This window comes from Hyperolius riggenbachi, chromosome 3 (assembly GCF_040937935.1).
Source record: "Hyperolius riggenbachi isolate aHypRig1 chromosome 3, aHypRig1.pri, whole genome shotgun sequence".
NCBI lineage: Eukaryota > Metazoa > Chordata > Amphibia > Anura > Hyperoliidae > Hyperolius > Hyperolius riggenbachi.
In genome coordinates, this window is record NC_090648.1 from 496,771,596 (window position 1) to 496,794,043 (window position 22,448).

The window sequence follows — 22,448 nt, forward strand, 5'->3', positions numbered from 1 at the left end:
CAAGGCTTGGAAGTGCGTCCATGATATGGGTTCTGTAGACTTCCATTTTACAGTTATAAGGTAGATTGCCACTAAAAGGAGATGGCATATTATAGGTTGAATGTGTTTGTGAATATTTTCAAGACCAAGATCTCTAAGGGCTCATTTCCACTATTGCGAATTCGCATGCGTTTTTCGCATGCAAATTCACATAGCAATACAAGTAAATAGGACGGTTTCCACTTGTCAGGATTCCTTTGCGTTTTTCTGTGCAGAAAAAATTCGCATGGCAGAGCCATCAGAATTCGCATACCGCTATGCAAATCGCATACAATGTATTTAATAGGAAATTCGCATGAGGTTTGGGTATGCAAATTTTCATGCGAATTCGCATAGAAACAATGGAAAAGCACACCAGCACTGCCATGGTTAAATTCGCATACATCGTCATCGAATTCGCATGAACCCGCATGCGAATTTCGCATCCGCATACAAATTTTTTTATCGCGGCGATTCGCACTGCACAAGTGGAAATGCAGCCTAAAGGGTTCCATATTGATCTTACTAAATGGCAGTCCCAAAACATGTTTTGGTGTACCCAAATAATTGTTACATTTCCAGCATGTTGGAGATTGGTTAGGAGTGAATAATGCTATTTTTCTAGGGGTTAGGTACCATCTTGTGAGTAGTTTTTGAAATTGTTCCCAGTGAGAAGCACTGTGTGAATATTTTTCTAATCCATTTGCTTGCTGTCAAAATCTGATTTGGTGATATGTTAACCTTTTTAGATCGTAAGATCAAACATTGGTGTATTTAGTGAGCAATACTCCACACGTGGTTTTCAGTGGATTCTTTTATTACAGCATAATCTTGTTAGAATAAACTCGGGTATAGTAAACTACCTCTCCAGGTCCTGGCCAATCTCCATTATAAGTCTATAGGAGCAACGCCTGGTATAGTAAACTCTAATATAATAAAACTTCTGTTACAGTAAACCTGTTTTTTGGCCCCTACATGACGCTGTCTCTGGATATAGTAAACACTGGGCGGTGCATGCATCATATGTCAGTGTGACACCCATGGTCTGCTGCTCTCTTCAGGCTGGTGCTTCAAGGCACGTGTTGCAAGGCCCACCCGCGAAGGTATCGGAGCTACTCACAGAAAGTGGGTGGCTGCCTCTATTCACTGCTGCAATTTTTAAGGAGCCATGGATACTGTACCAGCGATTTGTCCAGCCTGGTTATGCAGCCTTAAAAATCTGGGCACATTCTGTAACTTCTGTTCTGTTGGTGCCAGCAGGCCCCAAATTGTTGGGTGGGGCCCTCGGGGCACCCGGGGAGTGCACAGAAAATTTGGTGTAGCTGCGACTTGCGGTTTGCCAGATATGGCCTTTTCTCCCAGGCTATTTTGTACCGTATATTGAACAATCTCCTGCTCCCAACATTGTAGGTACAGTTTAGGGAGGGCCCCTTTCTATTCCGATAGGTCTATGCACCAGTGCCTATAGCATGGTCCATAAAGACATGGGTGACTGGCCTGCATGGATCCCTGATATTAACCCCACAGAGAGCACCTTTGGGATGAAGTAGGGACTGTGAGCCTTGCCTTCTTATCCAACATCAATGTCTGTGCATTAAATAATCAGAATCCATTTTATTTCGCCAAGTAAGTTTGCACCTACAAGGAATTTGTCTTGGCAGTTGCTTAACAAACACAAACAATACAAGGACAGACAGTGTGTATATTACAAGTCAAGTACATTATAAGTATAGTGGCAGTAAGCAATGTGAGAATTGTTCATTTACAGTTCTGTGCTGATTACTATCAAGTCCTAGCAGCTCTAACGTGGTTCAGCATTAAGTATGGCTACCGCTTGAGGAAAAAAGCTATTCCTGTGTCTGGAGGTTTTGGTAGTGATTGACCGGAATCTTACTCCTGAAGGCATGCGCTGGAAGACGGAGTGAGCAGGGTGGGAGGGGTCAGAGGCAATTTTGGTTGCTCTCTTTCTGCACCTGCTAGCGTAAAGATCCTGCAGGGAAGGTAAGCTACAGCCAATTATCCTTTCCACTGTTCGGATGATGCGCTGCAGCCTCCCCTTTTCTAATGCTGAGCAGGAGCTGAACCATACAGTCATAGATGATGTTATGGTGGATTCGATGATTGCAGTGTAGAACTGCATCATTAGATTTTGAGGTAGGCCAACTTTTTCAGCTGCCATAGATGGTACATCCTCTGTTGTGCTTTCTTAACAATAGTGGCAGTGTTGTTGTCCCATTTTAGGTTGTGTGAGATTGTGGACCCAAGAAACTTGACTGACTCTACTTGGGTTATTGTGGATCCATTTATGGTTAAAGGGACTCCGAGCAGTGCAGAAACTATGGAAAGATGCATATCATTTTCAAGCTCTCTTTCTCCTCTTTCCAATGATATATAAACCGCCGCCCTACGCCTTTTAGTTTTCGCTATTTTCGCGATTGAAATTGCCGCGACCGCGATTTCAATCGCGAAAATAAAGAAAACTAAAAGGCGTAGAGAGACGATTTAGGTGTCGCCAGCAAGAGGAGAAAGAGAGCTTTAAAATGATATCCATCTTTCCATAGTTACTTGTATTACACAGGACGACACTTTCCCCAGTGTCAGCAGCTCCATTCAGCAGAAAAAGTCGGCCTGTGTAATACAATGTAACTATGGAAAGATAGATATCATTTTAAAGCTCTCTTTCTTCTCTTTCTGGCGACACCTAAATCGTTGCCCTACGCCTTTTAGTTTTCTTTATTTTCGCAATTGAAATCGCGGCCGCGGCAATTTCAATCGCGAAAATAGCAAACTAAAAGGCGTAGGGCAGCGGTTTATATATCATTGGAAAGAGGAGAAAGAGAGCTTTAAAATGATATGCATCTTTCCATAGTTTCTGCACTGCTCGGAGTCCCTTTAAGGGGAGGTGCTGGGGTAGAGATCTCCTAAAGTCTATCATCTCCATGGTTTTGAGAGCATTTAGTTCCAAGTTGTTGCTGCTGCACCAGGAGGAAAGCTGTCCCACCACATGCCTGTATGCAGACTCGTCCCCGTTTTGTATGAGACTAACTACGGTTGTGTCATCTGCAAACTTCAGAACCTTAACAGATGGATCTGTGGAGATACAGTCATTGGTGTACAGTGAGTAGAGCAGTGGTGAAAGCACACAGCCCTGGGGTGCACCAGTACTGACGGGCAGAGAGCTTGATGTGTGTTTACCCAGTCTAACACGCTGTCTCCTATTGGTTAGGAAATCGGTTATCCATTTGCAGATGGATTCAGGTATGTGTAGCTGGGAGAGCTTGCTGTGTAGCAGAGATAGCATTATGGTATTAAATACAGAGCTGTAATCTATAAATAAAATCCTGGTGTAGGTTCCTGGGGTGTCTAGATGCTGTAGTACATAATGCATACACATGTTCACGGCATCAACTGCGGATCTATTAGGCCTGTAGGCAAATTGCAGAGAGTCCAGCAGGGGATTTGTGATGGATTTCAGATAAAGACATGGGTGACTGGCCTGCATGGAGCCTTGATATTAACCCCGCAGAGAGTTGTTATATAATTAAAATATAATAAGCCTTTGAATTAAGAACCGGGTGGCATTTAACTTCATTTGTGTAAAAAGGCAGTCAACGGCTCAACACATTTGGTGATCATTGGGTGTTTTTCCTTTGCGGTCATATCTCTATAATTACTAGAGACAGCTGCTTGTGAAACTTGCAGTAGGTTAACTTATTTTTTTTATTTTTTTTTTTCAGATACCATCGATGCTCTCAACCCATTAGAAGTTCCAAGAGTCATTGCAGCGGATTGTTATGTTGCACGGCCAAATAGCATCTGCTTTTTTATTTACACAGGTTTGCTTGCACTACCTGCATACCCATATAAACTGTTTAGTAGTTGGAAATTTTCTTGTTATAATCATACACACTTATCATGTTTACTGCACTTTTACTTATGTTTGCCTGTCTGCAAACATCTACAAGCTGCATTGCTACATACATGTACCACACTCCATATTCATTTCACCTGCTCTGCTTTCCTCACCTTGCTCAGCTTCTCATGAACTGTTAGCTCTCCTGAAATCTCTCGCTCCCACCAGCAGCTCAAAAATCTCCCAAACATTTAAATCTCATTCACATTTGCTTACTCTCTCCCTCCTGCTCTTACTTGCAGCTGGTGATATATCGCCTAACCCCAGGCCACAGCCTGCTGCCAGACGAGCATCCCCTGCACACTTGCTTCACACACTTCACAGCCTTCTGTCCACAAATAACCTCAACATCCATCCTCGCCCTAACCTTATTTCTATCCATCCCACCCACAAACACATGCTCCCCCTACCCTGCGGTCTCTGGAATGCCAGATCTGTCCACAATAAACTTACAGCGGTCCACGACATCTTCCTCTCCAAAACCCTCACCATCCTCACACTCAGACATGGCTCACCCCTTTTACTCTGTCGCAGAGGCTGCTCTTTTCTATGGGGCGCTTCACCTCAGTCACACCTCCAGATTAGACAACAGGACTGGGGGAGGGGTGAGTCTTCTCCTCTCCCTACCCTGCATCTTCCGTGTCCTCACCCCACCTCCCTCCCTACATTTCAAATCATTCAAGACCCACACTATCGGCCTCTACCACTCCCTGCCAGTCATCGTTGTAGTCTTATACCACCTTCCGTCAAGCTCCACAGCACAATTTCTCAACATTTTTGGCTCCTGGCTTCCACACACCATCTCCTATGACCTCCCCACCATCATCCTTGGGGATTTCAGTATTCCCATCAATGAACCGAACAACTCTGTCGTGACCCAGATATTCACCATAACCAACTCCCCTAGCCTAGTTCAACACACCAACACCCCCACCCACTCTGCAGGTCACACTCTTGACCTTGTATACGCTAAATCCATCACCATTATAGACCTTGACATTGCACCCTTCCAACCCTCAGACCATCATCTTCTCACCCTCAACCTCATCACAGAAAGCACCTCCAAACTATGTGCCCACCCACCTGGTCGATGGCACCTACACAAGCTCAACACTAGTGTCCTTGCTGCAACCCTCCATGCCCTCTTTCACTCTCCCCACCCTAACCTGCTCCAATCTTGCTGCAGCTCAGTATCATAAAACCCTCTCCTCAGCCCTAGAGGAAGCTGCCCCCCCAATATTCCAACACAACCGCTCCCCCTAACCCCCAGCCCTTGTGCAATACCCAATACTTGCAACCTCCAGAGGGTAACACGTGCCACTGAATTGTAAATGGAGGAAAACTCGACTTAACCAGGGTTTCCTACAGTACAAGGCTAACCTGCTGCAGTTCCACACTGCCCTTGCTGATGCAATGCAGGAATACTTCACCAAGCTCATCGGAGCACAAGCTTCCAACCCCCACCGTCTTTTTGCCACTTTCAACTCCCTGCTTAGACCCCCCCCCCCTTCCACCCTCCGTTTCATCCCTCTCTGCAACAGATTTAGCCACCCACTTCACCAACAAAATTGTCTCCATCCGTCAGGAAATATCCAACCTACAATCCTCACCTCCCACCCAGCTCCTCCTCCACCTCCACCCTATCCTCCCCTCACCTCCTTCACTCCTACTACTATTGAGGAAGTCAACCACCTACTTCAGACTTCCCATACCACTACCTCCCCCTTGACCCCATGTCTGCTGGTTTACTCCATCCTCACTTCATGGATTTGGTGCCAGTCCTCACTACCCTGTTTAACCTCTTTCTATCCACAGGCACCTTCCCCTCAGACTTCAAGCATGCTACTGTACTACCTCTGTTCAAGAAGCCCTCCCTCGACCCCTCACTACCCTCCAAATCCCGCCCTATCTCCTTCCTCCCCTTTGCCTCCAAACTCCTTGAGTGTCTGGTTCCCAAATGCCTGACCCAGTACCTCAATGCCAACTCCCTTCTAGACCCACTACAATCTGGATTTCGGCCTGCCCACTCAACCAAAATCGCTCTCACTAAAGTGGTCAATGACCTTGCCTTAGCTAAAGCTGAAGGTAAATATTCCATTCTCCTACTCCTTGACCTTTCAGCAGGTTTTGACACCGTAGACAATCGCCTACTTTTCCAGTCCCTCCAGTCCATGGGCATTAATGATTTTGCCCTGGCCTAAATCTCATCCTACCTCTCCAACTGCTCCTTCATGACCTCATTCAATGAGTCCTCATCCACCCCTAACAACCTCTAGGTGGGAGTCCCCCAAGGCTCGGTCCTTGGGCCCCCTACTGTTCTTCCTATACACATCCTCAATTGGCAAGGTTATCTCCTCCATGGGTTTTAACTATCATCTGTATGCAGATGACGCCCATATCTACCTCCACACTCCTGACCTATCCTTCACTACCTTGGACAAGGTCTCCTCCAGCCTATCAGCTATCTCCTCCTGGATGTCTGCTAGGTTCCTGAAACTAAATCTGGACAAAACAGAATTTATCTTCCCTCCCCGGCCATTGCTGAACCTCCCAGATGTGCATGTCACTGTTAACCACACTACCATTTGCCCTACCTCTCAAGGCCGCTTTCTGCATGTCACCCTAGACTCCGCAATCTCCTTCACTCCCCACATCCAAAAACTCACCAAGTCCTGCAACATCCGCCTCCATAACATTTGCAAGATCCACCCTTTCCTGACCTCTGCCACCACCAAACTCCTCACCCATGCCCTCATAATCTCCCGCCTTGACTACTGTAATGCCCTTCTGTCTGGTTTCCCTATGACCTGAATTGCCCCACTGCAGTCCATCACAAATGCGGCAGCCAGAATTATCCACTTCTCCCATCATTCCACCACGGTGGCTTCCCTCTGTGAATCCCTCCACTGGCTTCCTATCCAGTCCAGAATCAGATTCAAGATACTGTGTCTGACCTACAAATATGTCCACAAAACCTGTCCAACCTACATTTCCAATCTTGCTCAGAGGTACACACTAGTGTTGGGCGAACAGTGTTCGCCACTGTTCGGGTTCTGCAGAACATCACCCTGTTCGGGTGATGTTCGAGTTCGGCCGAACATCTGATGGTGTTCGGCCAAACTGTTCGGCCATATGGCCGAACTAAGAGAGCATGGCCGAACGTTCCCCGAACGTTCGGCTAGCGCTCTGATTGGCCGAACGGGTCACGTGTAGTGTTGGGCGAACATCTAGATGTTCGGGTTCTGGCTGAACATGGTCGCGATGTTCGGGTGTTCGAGCCGAACTCCAAACATAATGGAAGTCAATGGGGACCCGAACTTTCGTGCTTTGTAAAGCCTCCTTACATGCTACATACCCCAAATTTACAGGGTATGTGCACCTTGGGAGTGGGTACAAGAGGGAAAAAAATTTAGCAAAAAGAGCTTATAGTTTTTGAGAAAATCGATTTTAAAGTTTCAAAGAAAAAACTGTCTTTTAAATGCGGGAAATGTCTGTTTTCTTTGCACAGGTAACATGCTTTTTGTCGGCATGCAGTCATAAATGTAATACAGATAAGAGGTTCCAGGAAAAGGGACCGGTAACGCTAACCCAGCAGCAGCACACGTGATGGAACAGGAGGAGGGCGGCGCAGGAGGAGAAGGCCACGCTTTGAGACACAACAACCCAGGACTTGCATGAGGACAAAAAGCGTGCGGATAGCAATTTGCATTTTGTCGCCATGCAGTCATAAATGTAATACAGATGAGAGGTTCAATAAACAATAAACAGTAATTGGTGTTGTCCAGAATGCGCACAATGCGTGGGTCGCGTTCAATGCAGTCCTAGGCCGAAGAGGTCATAGCCTAGGGTCACAAAAACCTGTTTATTTGGGCAATTTCAATGGTGGCGAGTCTGACGTACATAAATCGCAGCAATGGCTGTTAGCAACGTCTGAATCTCACGAAATGTCTCATGCAGGTAGAAGAAATATTGTTAGACTTGGGCTCCAAAGATGGGTTCCCTACATCTCTGCAAACCAGAGTTACAGGGCTCCAAATTTGGTAAAATCCCCCATAGGCTTTAATTGGGCCTCCTATTTACCGTTCCAAAATCTCACACCATTTCAAAGGGCAATGGCTCAGCAGTGGCAAAACTCACCAGTCATGTTCCCCCTAAGGGTCCCTACAATGCTAGAAAATTTGCCACTGCTGAGCAATTGCCCTTTGAAAAGATGTGAGATTTTGGAACTGTAAATAGGAGGCCCAATGAAAGCCTATGAGGGATTTTACCAATTTTGGAGCCCTGTAACTCTGGTTTGCAGAGATGTAGGGACCCCATCTTTGGAATCCAAGTCTAACAATATGTCTTCTACCTGCATGAGACATTTCGTGAGATTCAGACGTTGCTAACGGCCATGGCTGAGATTTATGTACGTCACCATCACTACCATTGAAATAGCCAAAATAAACAGGTTTTTGTGACCCTAGGCTATGACCTCTTCGGCCTAGGGGCCCGAAACTCACCAGTCATGTTCCCCCTAAGGGTCCCTACAATGCTAGAAAATTTGCCACTGCTGAGCAATTGCCCTTTGAAAAGATGTGAGATTTTGGAACTGTAAATAGGAGGCCCAATGAAAGCCTATGGGGGATTTTACCAAATTTGGAGCCCTGTAACTCTGGTTTGCAGAGATGGAGGGAACCCATCTTTGGAGCCCAAGTCTAACAATATGTCTTCTACCTGCATGAGACATTTCGTGAGATTCAGACGTTGCTAACGGCCATTGCTGCGATTTATGTATGTCAGACTCGCCACCATTGAAATTGCCCAAATAAACAGGTTTTGTGACCCTAGGCTATGACCTCTTCGGCCTAGGACTGCATTGAACGCGACCCACGCATTGTGCGCATTCTGGACAACACCAATTACTGGGTTTATACCCTTCTGAATCCACGGTACAAACACAATGTTCCAAAACTGCTTGAAGAAAGAGCCAGACAGGTCAAAATGGAAGAATACCAGCAGGCCCTTGTGGAGACTTTAGAGAGGAGATTGACATCCTCCCCCTCCTCTAGCCAGTTGTACGCCGACAGACTGACTTCCGCAAACCCAGGACGACCAGGAGGGCAGCAAACAACACAAGCCGCAGCTAGTGCCCAAAAGGGAATGGTATCGGCAGTGTCCTTGGAGTGGGAAAATTTTCTGACACCCATGCAGCAGCACACAGAACAGCAAGCGTGCAGATCCACCTCCAACACCGATCGCCTGGAGAAGATGGTCAAGGACTACATGTCAGATGGCGTAGCTGTGTTGAACAATCCATCTGCACCCTTCAACTATTGGGTATCGAAGCTAGACACCTGGCACAAACTGGCAATGTACGCAATAGAGGTGCTGGCTTGCCCGGCAGCCAGCGTTATGTCGGAACGCTGTTTCAGTGCTGCCGGAGGCATCGTCACAGATCGGCGGCGTATCCGCCTCTCCACAGAAAATGCAGACCGTCTGACTCAAATTAAAATGAATCAATCCTGGATTGGAAACGACTACGCAACACTCCCGGACCCCAACCAAGTAACATGAACAATGAACATCTGTGATGGGTTAGCGTTTCCGGTCCCTGTTTATTGAACCTCTCATCTGTATTACATTTATGACTGCATGGCGACAAAATGCAAATTGCTATCTGCACGCTTCTTGTCCTCATGCAAGGCCTGGGTTGTTGTGTCTCAAAGCGTGGCCTTCTCCTCCTGCGCCACCCTCCTCCTGTTCCATCACGTGTGCTGCTGCTGGGTTAGCGTTACCGGTCCCTTTTCCTGGAACCTCTTATATGTATTACATTTATGACTGCATGCCGACAAAAAGCATGTTACCTGTGCAAAGAAACATGACATTTTCCACATTTAAAAGACAGTTTTTCCTTTGAAACTTTACAATCAATTTTCTCAAAAACTATAAGCTCTTTTTCAAATTTTTTTTTTCCTCTTGTACCCACTCCCAAGGTGCACATACCCTGTAAATTTGGGGTATGTAGCATGTAAGGAAGCTTTACAAAGCACAAAAGTTCGGGTCCCCATTGACTTCCATTATGTTCGGAGTTCGGGTCGAACACCCGAACATCGCGGCCATGTTCGGCCTGTTCGGCCCGAACCCGAACATCTAGGTGTTCGCCCAACACTAGTACACACCTAACTGCTCGCTCTGCTTCTTTAATTAACTTTGCCTGGCCACTAGTGTTGGGCGAACAGTGTTCGCCACTGTTCGGGTTCTGCAGATAATCACCCTGTTCGGGTGATGTTCGAGTTCGACCGAACACCTGATGGTGTTCGGCCATATGGCCGAACTAAGAGCGCATGGCCAAACGTTCGGCTAGCGCTGTGATTGGCCGAACGGGTCACGTGGTTCGGACCCGAACGCGCTCTGATTGGCCGAACGGGTCACGTGATTCGGGTAAATACCCGATCCACGTCATTTCTCCGCCATTTGTCTGTGGGTTTAGCTTTGGGTAGGCAGGCAGGGTAGTTCTCTCTCCAGCCAGGCTAGCCAGGGTCCCCCCAGTCATTGTGTCGCTGCTGGGAACAGTAGTACACCGCTCACCCACACTATATAGCATTGTGTTTACTGCCACTCTGTGTACACCGCTCACCCACCACTGTATAGCATTGTGTTTACTGCCACTCTGTATCACTGCTGGGAATAGTAGTACACCGCTCACCCACCACTGTATAGCATTGTGCTCTGTGTCGCTGCTGGGAATAGTAGTACACCGCTCACCCACCACTGTATAGCATTGTGCTCTGTGTCGCTGCTGGGAATAGTAGTACACCGCTCACCCACCACTGTATAGCATTGTGCTCTGTCGCTGCTGGGAATAGTAGTACACCGCTCACCCACCACTGTATAGCATTGTGCTCTGTGTCGCTGCTGGGAATAGTAGTACACCGCTCACCCACCACTGTATAGCATTGTGCTCTGTGTCGCTGCTGGGAATAGTAGTACACCGCTCACCCACCACTATAAAGCATTTCTGTACTGCCACTGTACTGCTGCCAGTCAGCGTGTACTTTAAAGAGGAACTGTAACGACAAAACGGCCCCTGGGGGGTACTCACCTCGGGTGGGGGAAGCCTCAGGATCCTAATGAGGCTTCCCACGCCGTCTGCCATCCCACGGGGGTCTCGCTGTAGCCCTCCGTGCAGCAGTGACGCAATATTTACCTTCCTGGCTTCTGCGCAGGCGCTCTGATGCCTCTCGGCGCCGAAGTAGGCGGAAATACCCGATCGCCGTCGGGTCTGCTCTACTGCGCAGGCGCAAGTTTCCGGCGCCTGCGCAGTAGAGCGGACCCGACGGAGATCGGGTATTTCCGTCTATTTCCGTGCCGAAAGTCGCCACAGCGCCCCCGCTGGAGCCAGCAAAGGTAAATATTGAACTGACAGTCGGCACAGTCGCCGGCTGTTCGGAGGGCTGCGGCGAGACCCCCGTGGGACAGAGGACGGCGTGGGAAGCCTCATTAGGATCCGGAGGCTTCCCCCACCCGAGGTGAGTACCCCCCAGGGGAGGTTTTTGTTGTTACAGAGTCTCTTTAAGGATAAGTGAAATGAAGAAGAAATCCTGTGAAAGAGGGAGGGGCAAGGGAAGAGGTGTTTCCCCTGACGGTTCACATACAGGCCACAGTGGAGCACCGAAGAAAACCCACTCAATACCGCCCATGTTGTCCAGGAAATCAACCCTCACAAATCCAAAAGAACAGGACCAGATAATCAATTGGATGACCTCTCAAGCGTCCAGCAGTGGGTTAAGCAGCACCAGCACATCACGCAGGAGGTCCGAGTCCTCAGCCAGTTACAAGGAGCCAGTGGGCACAAAGCTGACACAACCAGCAGCGACACCACGCTCACAACTGCCAAATAACCAGTCCGAAGAATTTCCTCAGGACACAATGGGGTATAATCAGGGCCGGATTTGTACTTTTTACCGCCCAAGGCCAACTACAGTATACCATCTGTATGGTTATCTCTGTGTGCCCCAATGAGAAATCTACTTACTTTCTATCATTGGATGTCACAGACAATAACTATTTTAGTAATATGCGTATAGATTATAAGTTATGTTTTCCTTAACAACTTTTATGTTATGTTTGCCATCTCATTAATGATGGATCCATTGTGTCTCCATCTGAGTTAGCCTGATGTGTACCTGCAGGATAGCGCTTACAGGACTTGCAGGGATGACACAAGTACAGGACAGAGAGTTCAAAGGTTAAAACTGTCCTTGTAGATAAGGATGGCTGCATAAAACAGCTTTACTGCCCCTCACTGAGCCGCCCCTAAATTTCTGGTGCCCTAGGCCATGGCCTATGTGGCCTTGCCAGAAATCCGGCCCTGGGTATAATTTTCTGACACCCATGCAGCAGCCCACAGAACAGCAAGCGTGCAGATCCACCTCCAACACCGATCGCCTGGAGAAGATGGTCAAGGACTACATGTCAGATGGCGTAGCTGTGTTGAACAATCCATCTGCACCCTTCAACTATTGGGTATCGAACCTAGACACCTGGTACGAACTGGCAATGTACGCAATAGAGGTGCTGGCTTGCCCGGCAGCCAGCGTTATGTCAGAACGCTGTTTCAGTGCTGCCGGAGGCATCGTCACAGATCGGCGTATCCGCCTCTCCACAGAAAATGCAGACCGTCTGACTCTAAAATGAATCAATCCTGGATTGGAAACGACTACGCAACACTCCCGGACCCCAACCAAGTAACATGAACAATGAACATCTGTGATGGGTTAGCGCTTCCGGTCCCTGTTTATTGAACCTCTCATCTGTATTACATTTATGACTGCATGGCGACAAAATGCATTGCTATCCGCACGCTTCTTGTCCTCATGCAAGGCCTGGGTTGTTGTGTCTCAAAGCGTGGCCTTCTCCTCCTGCGCCGCCCTCCTCCTGTTCCATCACGTGTGCTGCTGCTGGGTTAGCGTTACCGGTCCCTTTTCCTGGAACCTCTTATCTGTATTACATTTATGACTGCATGGCGACAAAAAGCATGTTACTTGTGCAAAGAAATGACATTTTCCGCATTTAAAAGACATTTTTTCCTTTGAAACTTTACAATCAATTTTCTCAAAAACTATAAGCTCTTTTTCAAATATTTTTTTTCCTCTTGTACCCACTCCCAAGGTGCACATACCCTGTAAATTTGGGGTATGTAGCATGTAAGGAGGCTTTACAAAGCACGAAAGTTCGGGTCCCCATTGACTTCCATTATGTTCGGAGTTCGGCTCGAACACCCGAACATCGCGGCCATGTTCGGCCCGAACCCGAACATCTAGATGTTCGCCCAACTTTACTGGCCACCCCCGCATCACCCAGTCCCATGCAGGCCTCCAGGACTTCTCAAGAGCTGCTCCAACACTATGGAACTTCCTACCTCCACCCATTCGGGCAGCCCTCTCCTTCAACTTCTTCAAGAAGGCTCTCAAAACTCACCTTTTCACTCTGGCCTACCACCCCTCACTAGTGCTCTAAACCCCCAGCTGAACTCTGGACCCCTAGCTTTTGTGTCCCTACCTCCATAGTCGGATTAACCACATAAGGACCACAGTCTTTTACATCCCTTTAAGTGAACCAGAGACGTTGGACAAAAGTTTTTATACGTACCTGGGGCTTCCTCCAGCCTCATAAGCCTGGATCGCTCCCACGCTGCTTCTGTCCGCCGGTACCAGGTCCCGTACTTACGGCCAGTCGAGCCAGTCGTCGCACGCGCAGTGCGTCACTGCCAGTGGACACGGCCAATTGTACGCAAGAACAGGGACTTCTCCATACCCTTACGCATGCGCCTCCATACTACGGAGGCACATGTGTAACGATATGGAGGGAGCCCCTATTCATGTGCACAATTAGCCGCATCCGCCGGAAGTGACGGGACCCGGTAGCGGCGATAGACAGCGGAGGACGGTGGCGTGGGAGCGATCCAGGCTTATGGGCTTGGAGGAAGCCCCAGGTATGTATAAAAGCTTTTTCATTTTTTATACACTGGTCATCTCTGGTTCCCTTTAAGGACCAGAGCCTTTCTTCCATTCAGACCACTGTAGCTTTCACGGTTTATTGCTCGGTCATACAACCTACTATCTAAATGAATTTGACCTCCTTTTCTTGTCACTAATACAGCTTTCTTTTGGTGCGATTTGATTGCAGCTGTGATTTTTAGTTTTTATTATATTCATCAAAAACGACATGAATTTTGTCAAATGACTTTTTTAACTTTCTGTGCTGACATTTTTCAAATAAAGTTAAATTTCTATATACATTTTTGTCCAAATTTATTGTGCTACATGTCTTTGATAAAAAAAATCCAATAAGTGTATATTTATTGGTTTGGGTAAAAGTTATAACGTTTACAAACTATGGTGCAAAATGTGAATTTTCCCATTTTGAAGCATCTCTGACTTTTCTGAGCACCTGTCATGTTTCATGAGGTGCTAGAAGTCCAGGATAGTATAAATACCCCCCAAATGACCCCATTTTGGAAAGAAGACATCCCAAAGTATTCACTGAGAGGCATAGTGAGTCATAGAAGATTTTATTTTTTGTCACAAGTTAGCGGAAAATCACACTTTGTGACAAAAAAATAAAAAGTTTCCATTTCTGCTAACTTGTGACAAAAAAAATGAAATCTGCCATGGACTCACCATGCCCTTGTCTGAATACTTTAGGATGTCTACTTTCCAAAATGGGGTCATATGTGGGGTGTGTTTACTGTCCTGGCATTTTGGGAGGTGCTAAATTGTAAGCACCCCGTAAAGCCTAAAGGTGCTCGTAGGACTTTGGGCCCCTTAGCGCACCTAGGCTGCAAAAAAGTGTCACATGTGATATCGCCGTACTCAGGAGAAATAGCATGTGTTTTGGGGTGTATTTTTACACCTACCCATGCTGGGTGGGAGAAATATCTCTGTAAATGAACAATTGTGTGTGACAAAATAAAAAAAAAATCTAATTTACAGAGATATATCTCCCACCCAGCATGGGTAATGTGTTTTGGGGTGTATGTTTACACATATACTACTTCTCCTGAGTACGGCAATATCACATGTGGGACACTTTTGCAGCCTAGGTACGCTAAGGGGCCCAAAGTCCTATGAGTACCCTTAGGATTTCACAGGTCATTTTGAGGCATTTGGTTTCTAGACTACTCCTCACGGTTTAGGGCCCCTAAAATGCCTGAGCAGTATAGGAACCCCACAAGTGACCCCATTTTAGAAAGAAGACACCCCAAGGTATTCTGTTAGGAGTATGGTGAATTCATAGAATTTTTTTGTCACAAGTTAGCAGAAATTGATTTTTTTATTGTTTTTTTTTTTTCACAGTGTCATTTTCCACTAACTTGTGACAAAAATAAAATCTTTTAAACTCCCCAATACACCTTACAGAATACTTTGGGGTGTCTTCTTTCTAAAATGGGGTCACTTGTGGGGTTCCTGTACTGCCCTGGCATTTTAGGGGCCCAAAACCGTGAGTAGTAGTCTGGAAACCAAATGCCTTAAAATGACTGTTCAGGGGTATAAGCATCTGCAAATTTTGATGACCGGTGGTCTATGAGGGGCTAAATTTTTTTGGAAACTGTCATAAGCAGGGTGGCCTCTTAGATGACAGGTTGTATTGGCACTGAAAAGCAGGAAGCTCAGGATGTTCTCAAATCGTGACCTGGACAGGGCAGCAGAGAACATGGGCATATTGCGGTCTTATTGGTCTACTCTACGCACCCAATACGTGATATATTGGGTGCGTAGACCAATAAGACCGCAATACATTCTTTTTGACTAGACCAATGTTAAGGAGAAGGCCCCAAAAAAATTTACGTTTGGAAACGTGGAGTGGTTTCCACCGAAAAGGCTAGGCATGGTAGCTTCTTGGATTGGCGCTTGCGTATTGTGTGGCATAACGGTTGGTCTCAGCCACAATTAAGTTGTAGAGACCAGCAGTGATTAGAAAAAAAATTCTGTCACTGCGGTGGGGATGGTGAGGGTTTGGCTGGGTGATCAGAAGCCCGCAGGGGGCAGATCAGGGTCTGATCTGATGGGTAGCAGTGACAGGGGGTGATTGATGGGTGATTAGTAGAGTTGGGCCGAACCTCCGATTTTAGGTTCGCGAACCGGGTTCGCGAACTTTCGCGGAACGTTCGGTTCGCATTAAAGTTCGCGAACCGCAATAGACTTCAATGGGGATGCGAACTTTGAAAAAAAAAAATAATTATGCTGGCCACAAAAGTGATGGAAAAGATGTTTCAAGGGGTCTAACACCTGGAGGGGGGCATGGCGGAGTGGGATACACGCCAAAAGTCCCCGGGAAAAATCTGGATTTGACGCAAAGCAGCGTTTTAAGGGCAGAAATCACATTGAATGCTAAATGACAGGCCTAAAGTGCTTTAAAACATCTTGCATGTGTATACATCAATCAGGTAGTGTAATTAAGGTACTGCTTCACACTGACACACCAAACTCACCGTGTAACGCACCGCAAACAGCTGTTTGTGTAGTGACGGCCGTGCTGGACTGGTGCGCACCATGGCGAGAGTGGAGGTTTTGGTGACTTTACAGCCCATATGGTCGGCCTGGCTGATGTAGCTGAATGACAGAACAGTGACTGTCCAGCTGATCAAATTTGGTCTGACCACAATGAAGCAACGACCTTATTATCTTTTGTGTGCCCCCCGAGACACTCATCTAGGCGCCGGTCATTGCTTCATTGTGATACGCAAGCCCCTTCACCACGGCAAGGTAATGATCACGAAGGGGAATGGGCGCATGTACATGCCTTTTCTTTTGTTGTTGCAGCTGCCCGCAGTGCAGCCAGAAAAATTAGGCAGTCATGTACACGCACCAGAAAAATTATTACAGCGGCCGCTGCTAGCAGCGGCCTAAAAAATTCAGCAATCCGCCTGGAGTCCCGGACCCTGTTGGTGGTGGCGGAGAAGGTAGTCAAGCGGCCTGCAGGCAGACATGCTGTGTGGAGGGACTGGGAGCGACTTAGTCTTTTTGGGGCAGGCCAGGCAGCCAGTCACACGGCGTGCAGGCAGAGATGCTGTGTGTGCGGGGACTGACTTAGTCTTGGGGCGGGCAGCAGCCCTCCGGGATCCATGCCTCATTCATTTTGATAAAGGTGAGGTACTTAACACTTTTGTGACTTAGGCGACTTCTCTTCTCTGTGACAATGCCTCCAGCTGCGCTGAAGGTCCTTTCTGACAGGACGCTTGCGGCAGGGCAGGAGAGAAGTTGGATGGCAAATTGGGACAGCTCTGGCCACAGGTCAAGCCTGCGCACCCAGTAGTTCAAGGGTTCCTCATCGCTGTTCACAGCAGTGTCTACATCCACACTTAAGGCCAGGTAGTCGGCTACCTGCCGGTCGAGGCGTTGGTGGAGGGTGGATCCGGAAGGGCTACGGCGAGGCGTTGGACTAAAGAACGTCCGCATGTCCGACATCACCATGAGATCGCTGGAGCGTCCTGTCTTTGACTGCGTGGACACGGGAGGAGGATTAGTGGCAGTGGTACCTTGCTGGCGTTGTGCTGTCACATCACCCTTAAAGGCATTGTAAAGCATAGTTGACAGCTGGTTCTGCATGTGCTGCATCCTTTCCACCTTCAGGTGAGTTGGTAACAGGTCCGCCACTTTGTGCCTGTACCAAGGGTCTAGTAGTGTGGCCACCCAGTACAGCTCATTCCCCTTGAGGTTTTTTATACAGGGGTCCCTCAACAGGCAGGACAGCATAAAAGACGACATCTGCAGAAAGTCGGATCCAGTACCCTCCATCTCCTCTTGCTCTTCCTCAGTGACGTCACGTAAGTCAAACTCCTCCCCCCAGCCGCGAACAATACCACGGGAAGGTTGAGCAGCACAAGCCCCCTGCGACGCCTGCTGCGGTTGTTCTCCTGCCGCTGTCCCCTCCTCCTCCTCCTCCCCCAAAGAAACACCTTGCTCATCATCCTCTGAGTCTGACTCGTCTTCTGCACACGACCTCTCTTCTTCCTCCTCCTCCCCCCTCTGTGCTGCCGCAGGTGTTGAGGAAACAGCTGGGTCTGATGAAAATTGGTCCCATGCCTGTTCCTGCCGTAACGGTTCCTGGTCACGCTCATTCGCAGCTTCATCCGCCACTCTACGCACAGCACGCTCCAAGAAGTACGCGTAGGGAATTAAGTCGCTGATGGTGCCCTCACTGCGGCTCACCAGGTTGGTCACCTCCTCAAACGGCCGCATGAGCCTGCATGCATTTTTCATCAGTGTCCAGTTGTCGGGCCAGAACATCCCCATCTTCCCAGACTGTTTCGTTCTACTCCAGTTGTAGAGGTACTGGGTGACGGCTTTCTTCTGTTCTAGCAGGCGGGAGAACATGAGCAGGGTCGAATTCCAGCGAGTGGGGCTATCGCAAATGAGGCGTCTCACCGGCATGTTGTTTTTACGCTGAATTTCTGCAAATCGTGCCATGGCTGTGTAAGAGCGCCTCAAATGCCCACAGAACTTCCTGGCCTGCTTCAGGACATCCGCTAAGCCAGGGTACTTTGCCACAAATCTTTGAACCACTAGATTCATGACATGTGCCATGCAGGGTATGTGTGTCAGCTTCCCCATATGCAAAGCGGCAAGCAGATTGCTGCCGTTGTCGCACACCACGTTGCCTATCTCCAGGTGGTGCGGGGTCAGCCACTCATCCACCTGTTTCTTAAGAGCAGCCAGGAGAGCTGCTCCAGTGTGACTCTCCACTTTGAGACAAGCCATGTCTAAGATGGCGTGACACCGTCGTACCTGGCATGCAGCATAGGCCCTGCGGAGCTGGGGCTGTGTAGCTGGAGAGGAGAACTGCCACTCAGCCAAGGAGGAGGAGGAGGACAGCGAAGAGCATGTAGCAGGAGGAGAGGAGGTGGCAGGAGGCCTGCCTGCAAGCCGTGGAGGTGTCACAATTTGGTCCGCCGCTTTCTGCTTGCCATCGTTCACCACCAGGTTCACCCAATGGGCTGTGTAGGTAATGTAGCGGCCCTGCCCGTGCTTGGCAGACCAGCCATCCGTGGTCAGGTGTACCCTTGACCCAACGCTCTTCGCAAGAGATGACACCACTTGCCTCTCAACTTCACGGTGCAGTTGGGGTATGGCCTTTCTCGAAAAATAAGTGCGGCCTGGCATCTTCCACTGCGGTGTTCCGATGGCCACAAATTTACGGAAGGCCTCAGAGTCCACCAGCCGGTATGGTAACAGCTGGCGAGCTAACAGTTCCGCCACGCCAGCTGTCAGACGCCGGGCAAGGGAGTGACTGGCCAAAAGTGGCTTCTTCCGCTCAAACATTTCCTTCATGGACACCTGACTGCTGCTGTGGGCAGAGGAGCAGGAACCGCTCAAGGGCAGAGGCGGAGTGGAGGAGGGTGCCTGTGAAGGTGCCAGGGAGAAAGCGGCAGAAGCAGATGATGCACCTGAAGGAGGAAGAGGAGAAGGAGGGTGACTTTTCTTTTGTGTGCTGCTGCTGCTTTTGCTCAGGTGGCCATCCCATTGCTGTTTGTGCCTTTTCTCCAGGTGCCTTCGTAAGGCACTTGTCCCTACGTGAGTGTTGGCCTTTCACACTCTCTAAACAACACCCACCATCCACTAATTCTCCACTTACAGCTGTCATCCACAAGAACCCACGTACTGGAGTTGACCACACACAAGTCAAAAACGTTAATTTACCTTCTTCCTTTAAGTTTAGTTTTAAAAAGTGGGTCGTATGCGAGACCCCCACTGAAAAACCCCCCATAACCAAACATCCCTCCCCATCATCTCCCGACCCTGAAAAAAACCCCTCCTCAAACGACCTCAGAATATCACAAATCAGTACATACACATCAGACTCCAGCCCCACCACATCACTGAGTCAACCCACTACACCACATTGTCCCCCGGACCGCCCACCCACCTTTATGAGTCCGAAACAGACTATTCATAAAGAAAAAAACTCCGAACCCACAGAAAAAGCGTCTTCTGAGGGAACTCAGAACACAAACATGTCCTCGTCTTTTTTAGACCTACCAGCTTCACTTTCCCAGAACCTCCTGTCCACCCAATTACCCAGCCCCATCACAACCCGCACATTAATGCAACCACTCCGGAAAACCAAACGCCAATTATCAGACACAGAAAACGAGGATGCCGAGGCAAAAGAAAAAAGAAACAAACGTTAGCAACAACTATTCCTACTGACCCGTCCAATAACCCAACAAATAACAAAAGGAGCATCTTCAATCTATCTAACCACATCCTAACAAAACAAGAATCCAACCTTCTAGAAAAAGGCCTCTCTTTTTGTCCCACAAACAACTCGGACCTATTTGAACTTTTTAGTGACCTGAACACATATATTCGCAAACTCACCTTAAAACGACACTTTGCAATAAAGAAACTCCAAGGCACACCACCCTTGGACCCAACTAACTTAATCATAACCGACAATGACTCTATCCCATTGGTTACGGCATCCCCTGCAGACATGGCCGTAGAAAAATTTATCAGTACTAACTTAAAGGGTCGGTCAAGATTTTACCCCACCGCCTCCAAGGGCAATTACATCGATACGTTCTATTCCCTGGTTCTCAATGACCTACAAGAATTATTTACCCCCGACTCTCTCCCACAATCCAACCTTACTCCATCCGAAAAGGTAGCCCTGAAAACCCTACGCAATAATGCTGATATCATCATCAAGCCCGCAGACAAAGGGGGAGGGATAGTCATCCTTAATAGAACAGACTATTTAGAGGAATCCACGAGACTGCTAAGCGACCCTAAACATTATACCCTACTGGACACTGACCCCACAGTAGAACTCAATAAATCCCTCAAAGACTTTATCAACAATGCTCTACTCAATAACATTGTCACCAAAAATGAAAGAAACTTCATCATTAATCACCATCCCAAAACTCTGTTCTTTTACTATCTTCCAAAAATACACAAAAACCTACATAAACCCCCAGGAAGGCCTATCATTTCAGGAATAGACTCAGTCACCAGCAATTTATCCAGATTCATTGATACACACCTACAGACTCATGTACAAACCCTCCCCTCATACATCAAGGATTCACAGCACCTCATCAGTTTTCTACAACATATACCGTGGCAAGATGACTATATATGGCTGACCTGTGACGTGACGTCCCTCTACACCAACATACCACATCACTTTGGACTCACTGCCCTACAATACTACCTGCAAAGAAACAGCGACATGCCCATAACACAACAAACTTTTTTGATAAATTGCGTTGAATTTATCCTTCATAATAATTTCTTTACATTTGGCGACAACATGTACCAGCAAGTGAACGGGGTTTCGATGGGAAGCTCATTCTCGCCCTCATATGCAAATTTAGCAATGGGATACCTTGAACAGCTAAAAATGTACAATGAAAACCCCTTTATTAGCAACATAATGTTTTATAAAAGATACATCGACGATTTAGTCTTTATATGGAAAGGCCCAAGTAACCTTATCCCGTCATTTGTCGAATATCTTAACTCAAATCCAGCAGGCCTGCAGTTCACTTTTCACCATGACCCCGGTTCTATAGAATTTCTGGATCTTGTCCTATACACTCACTTGTCCCGTATATTAACCAGAACTTTTTTCAAACCAGTTGATGCCAATAACTACATACACTACCATAGCTTTCACCATCGACCCTGGACCAGAAACACCCCATATAGCCAATACAGAAGGATATACCGTAACTGCACAGAGACACAGATTTACAATACCCAATCCAAAATCTTAACCAAAAAATTCATAGACCGTAAATACCCCAAAAAACTACTGAGAGACGCACAACAGAAAGCCAAAATGCAGAATCCCCCACTTCCCACCAACAATCCCCAGACTAACGACATACCTCGATTCATCACAAAATACAGCGCTCAACACTCGTCTATCCGCAATATACTCAACAAAAGGTGGGAAATCCTACTACAGGATCCCCACCTCCGCCCCCTCCTCACTCAAAAACCAGCAGTTACGTACAGGCGTGCCCCCAACTTGCGTGGTATACTGGCCCCGAGTAGACTACGCACACCCCAGGATGACCCCACCCCGACCCCAATGCATTTCCCCATAGGATCGGCCCCATGTAATCACAAAAAATGCCTGGCCTGCAGCTTCGTCCACCGGTCCACGACATTTCATTCCCAGGTCACCAAAACAGAGTACCAAATCAAACACCACCTCAATTGTGAGTCTAAATATGTAATCTACATCATAACATGCCCATGCCAACTCCAGTATGTGGGCAGGACCACTCAACCCGCTAGATCAAGAATCGGACAACATAAAAGGAATATAATCAAAAAATACCCCCTGCACAGCGTATCACGACACTTCACCACCCATCACGATAGCAACCCGGCATTATTCCACATTACACTCATTGATACAATTCCACAAAACCAATTCAACTCGTTTGAGCTTCTAAAAGCACGTGAGATGTACTGGATCCAGATCCTAAAATCACTCACTCCAGGTGGCCTTAACG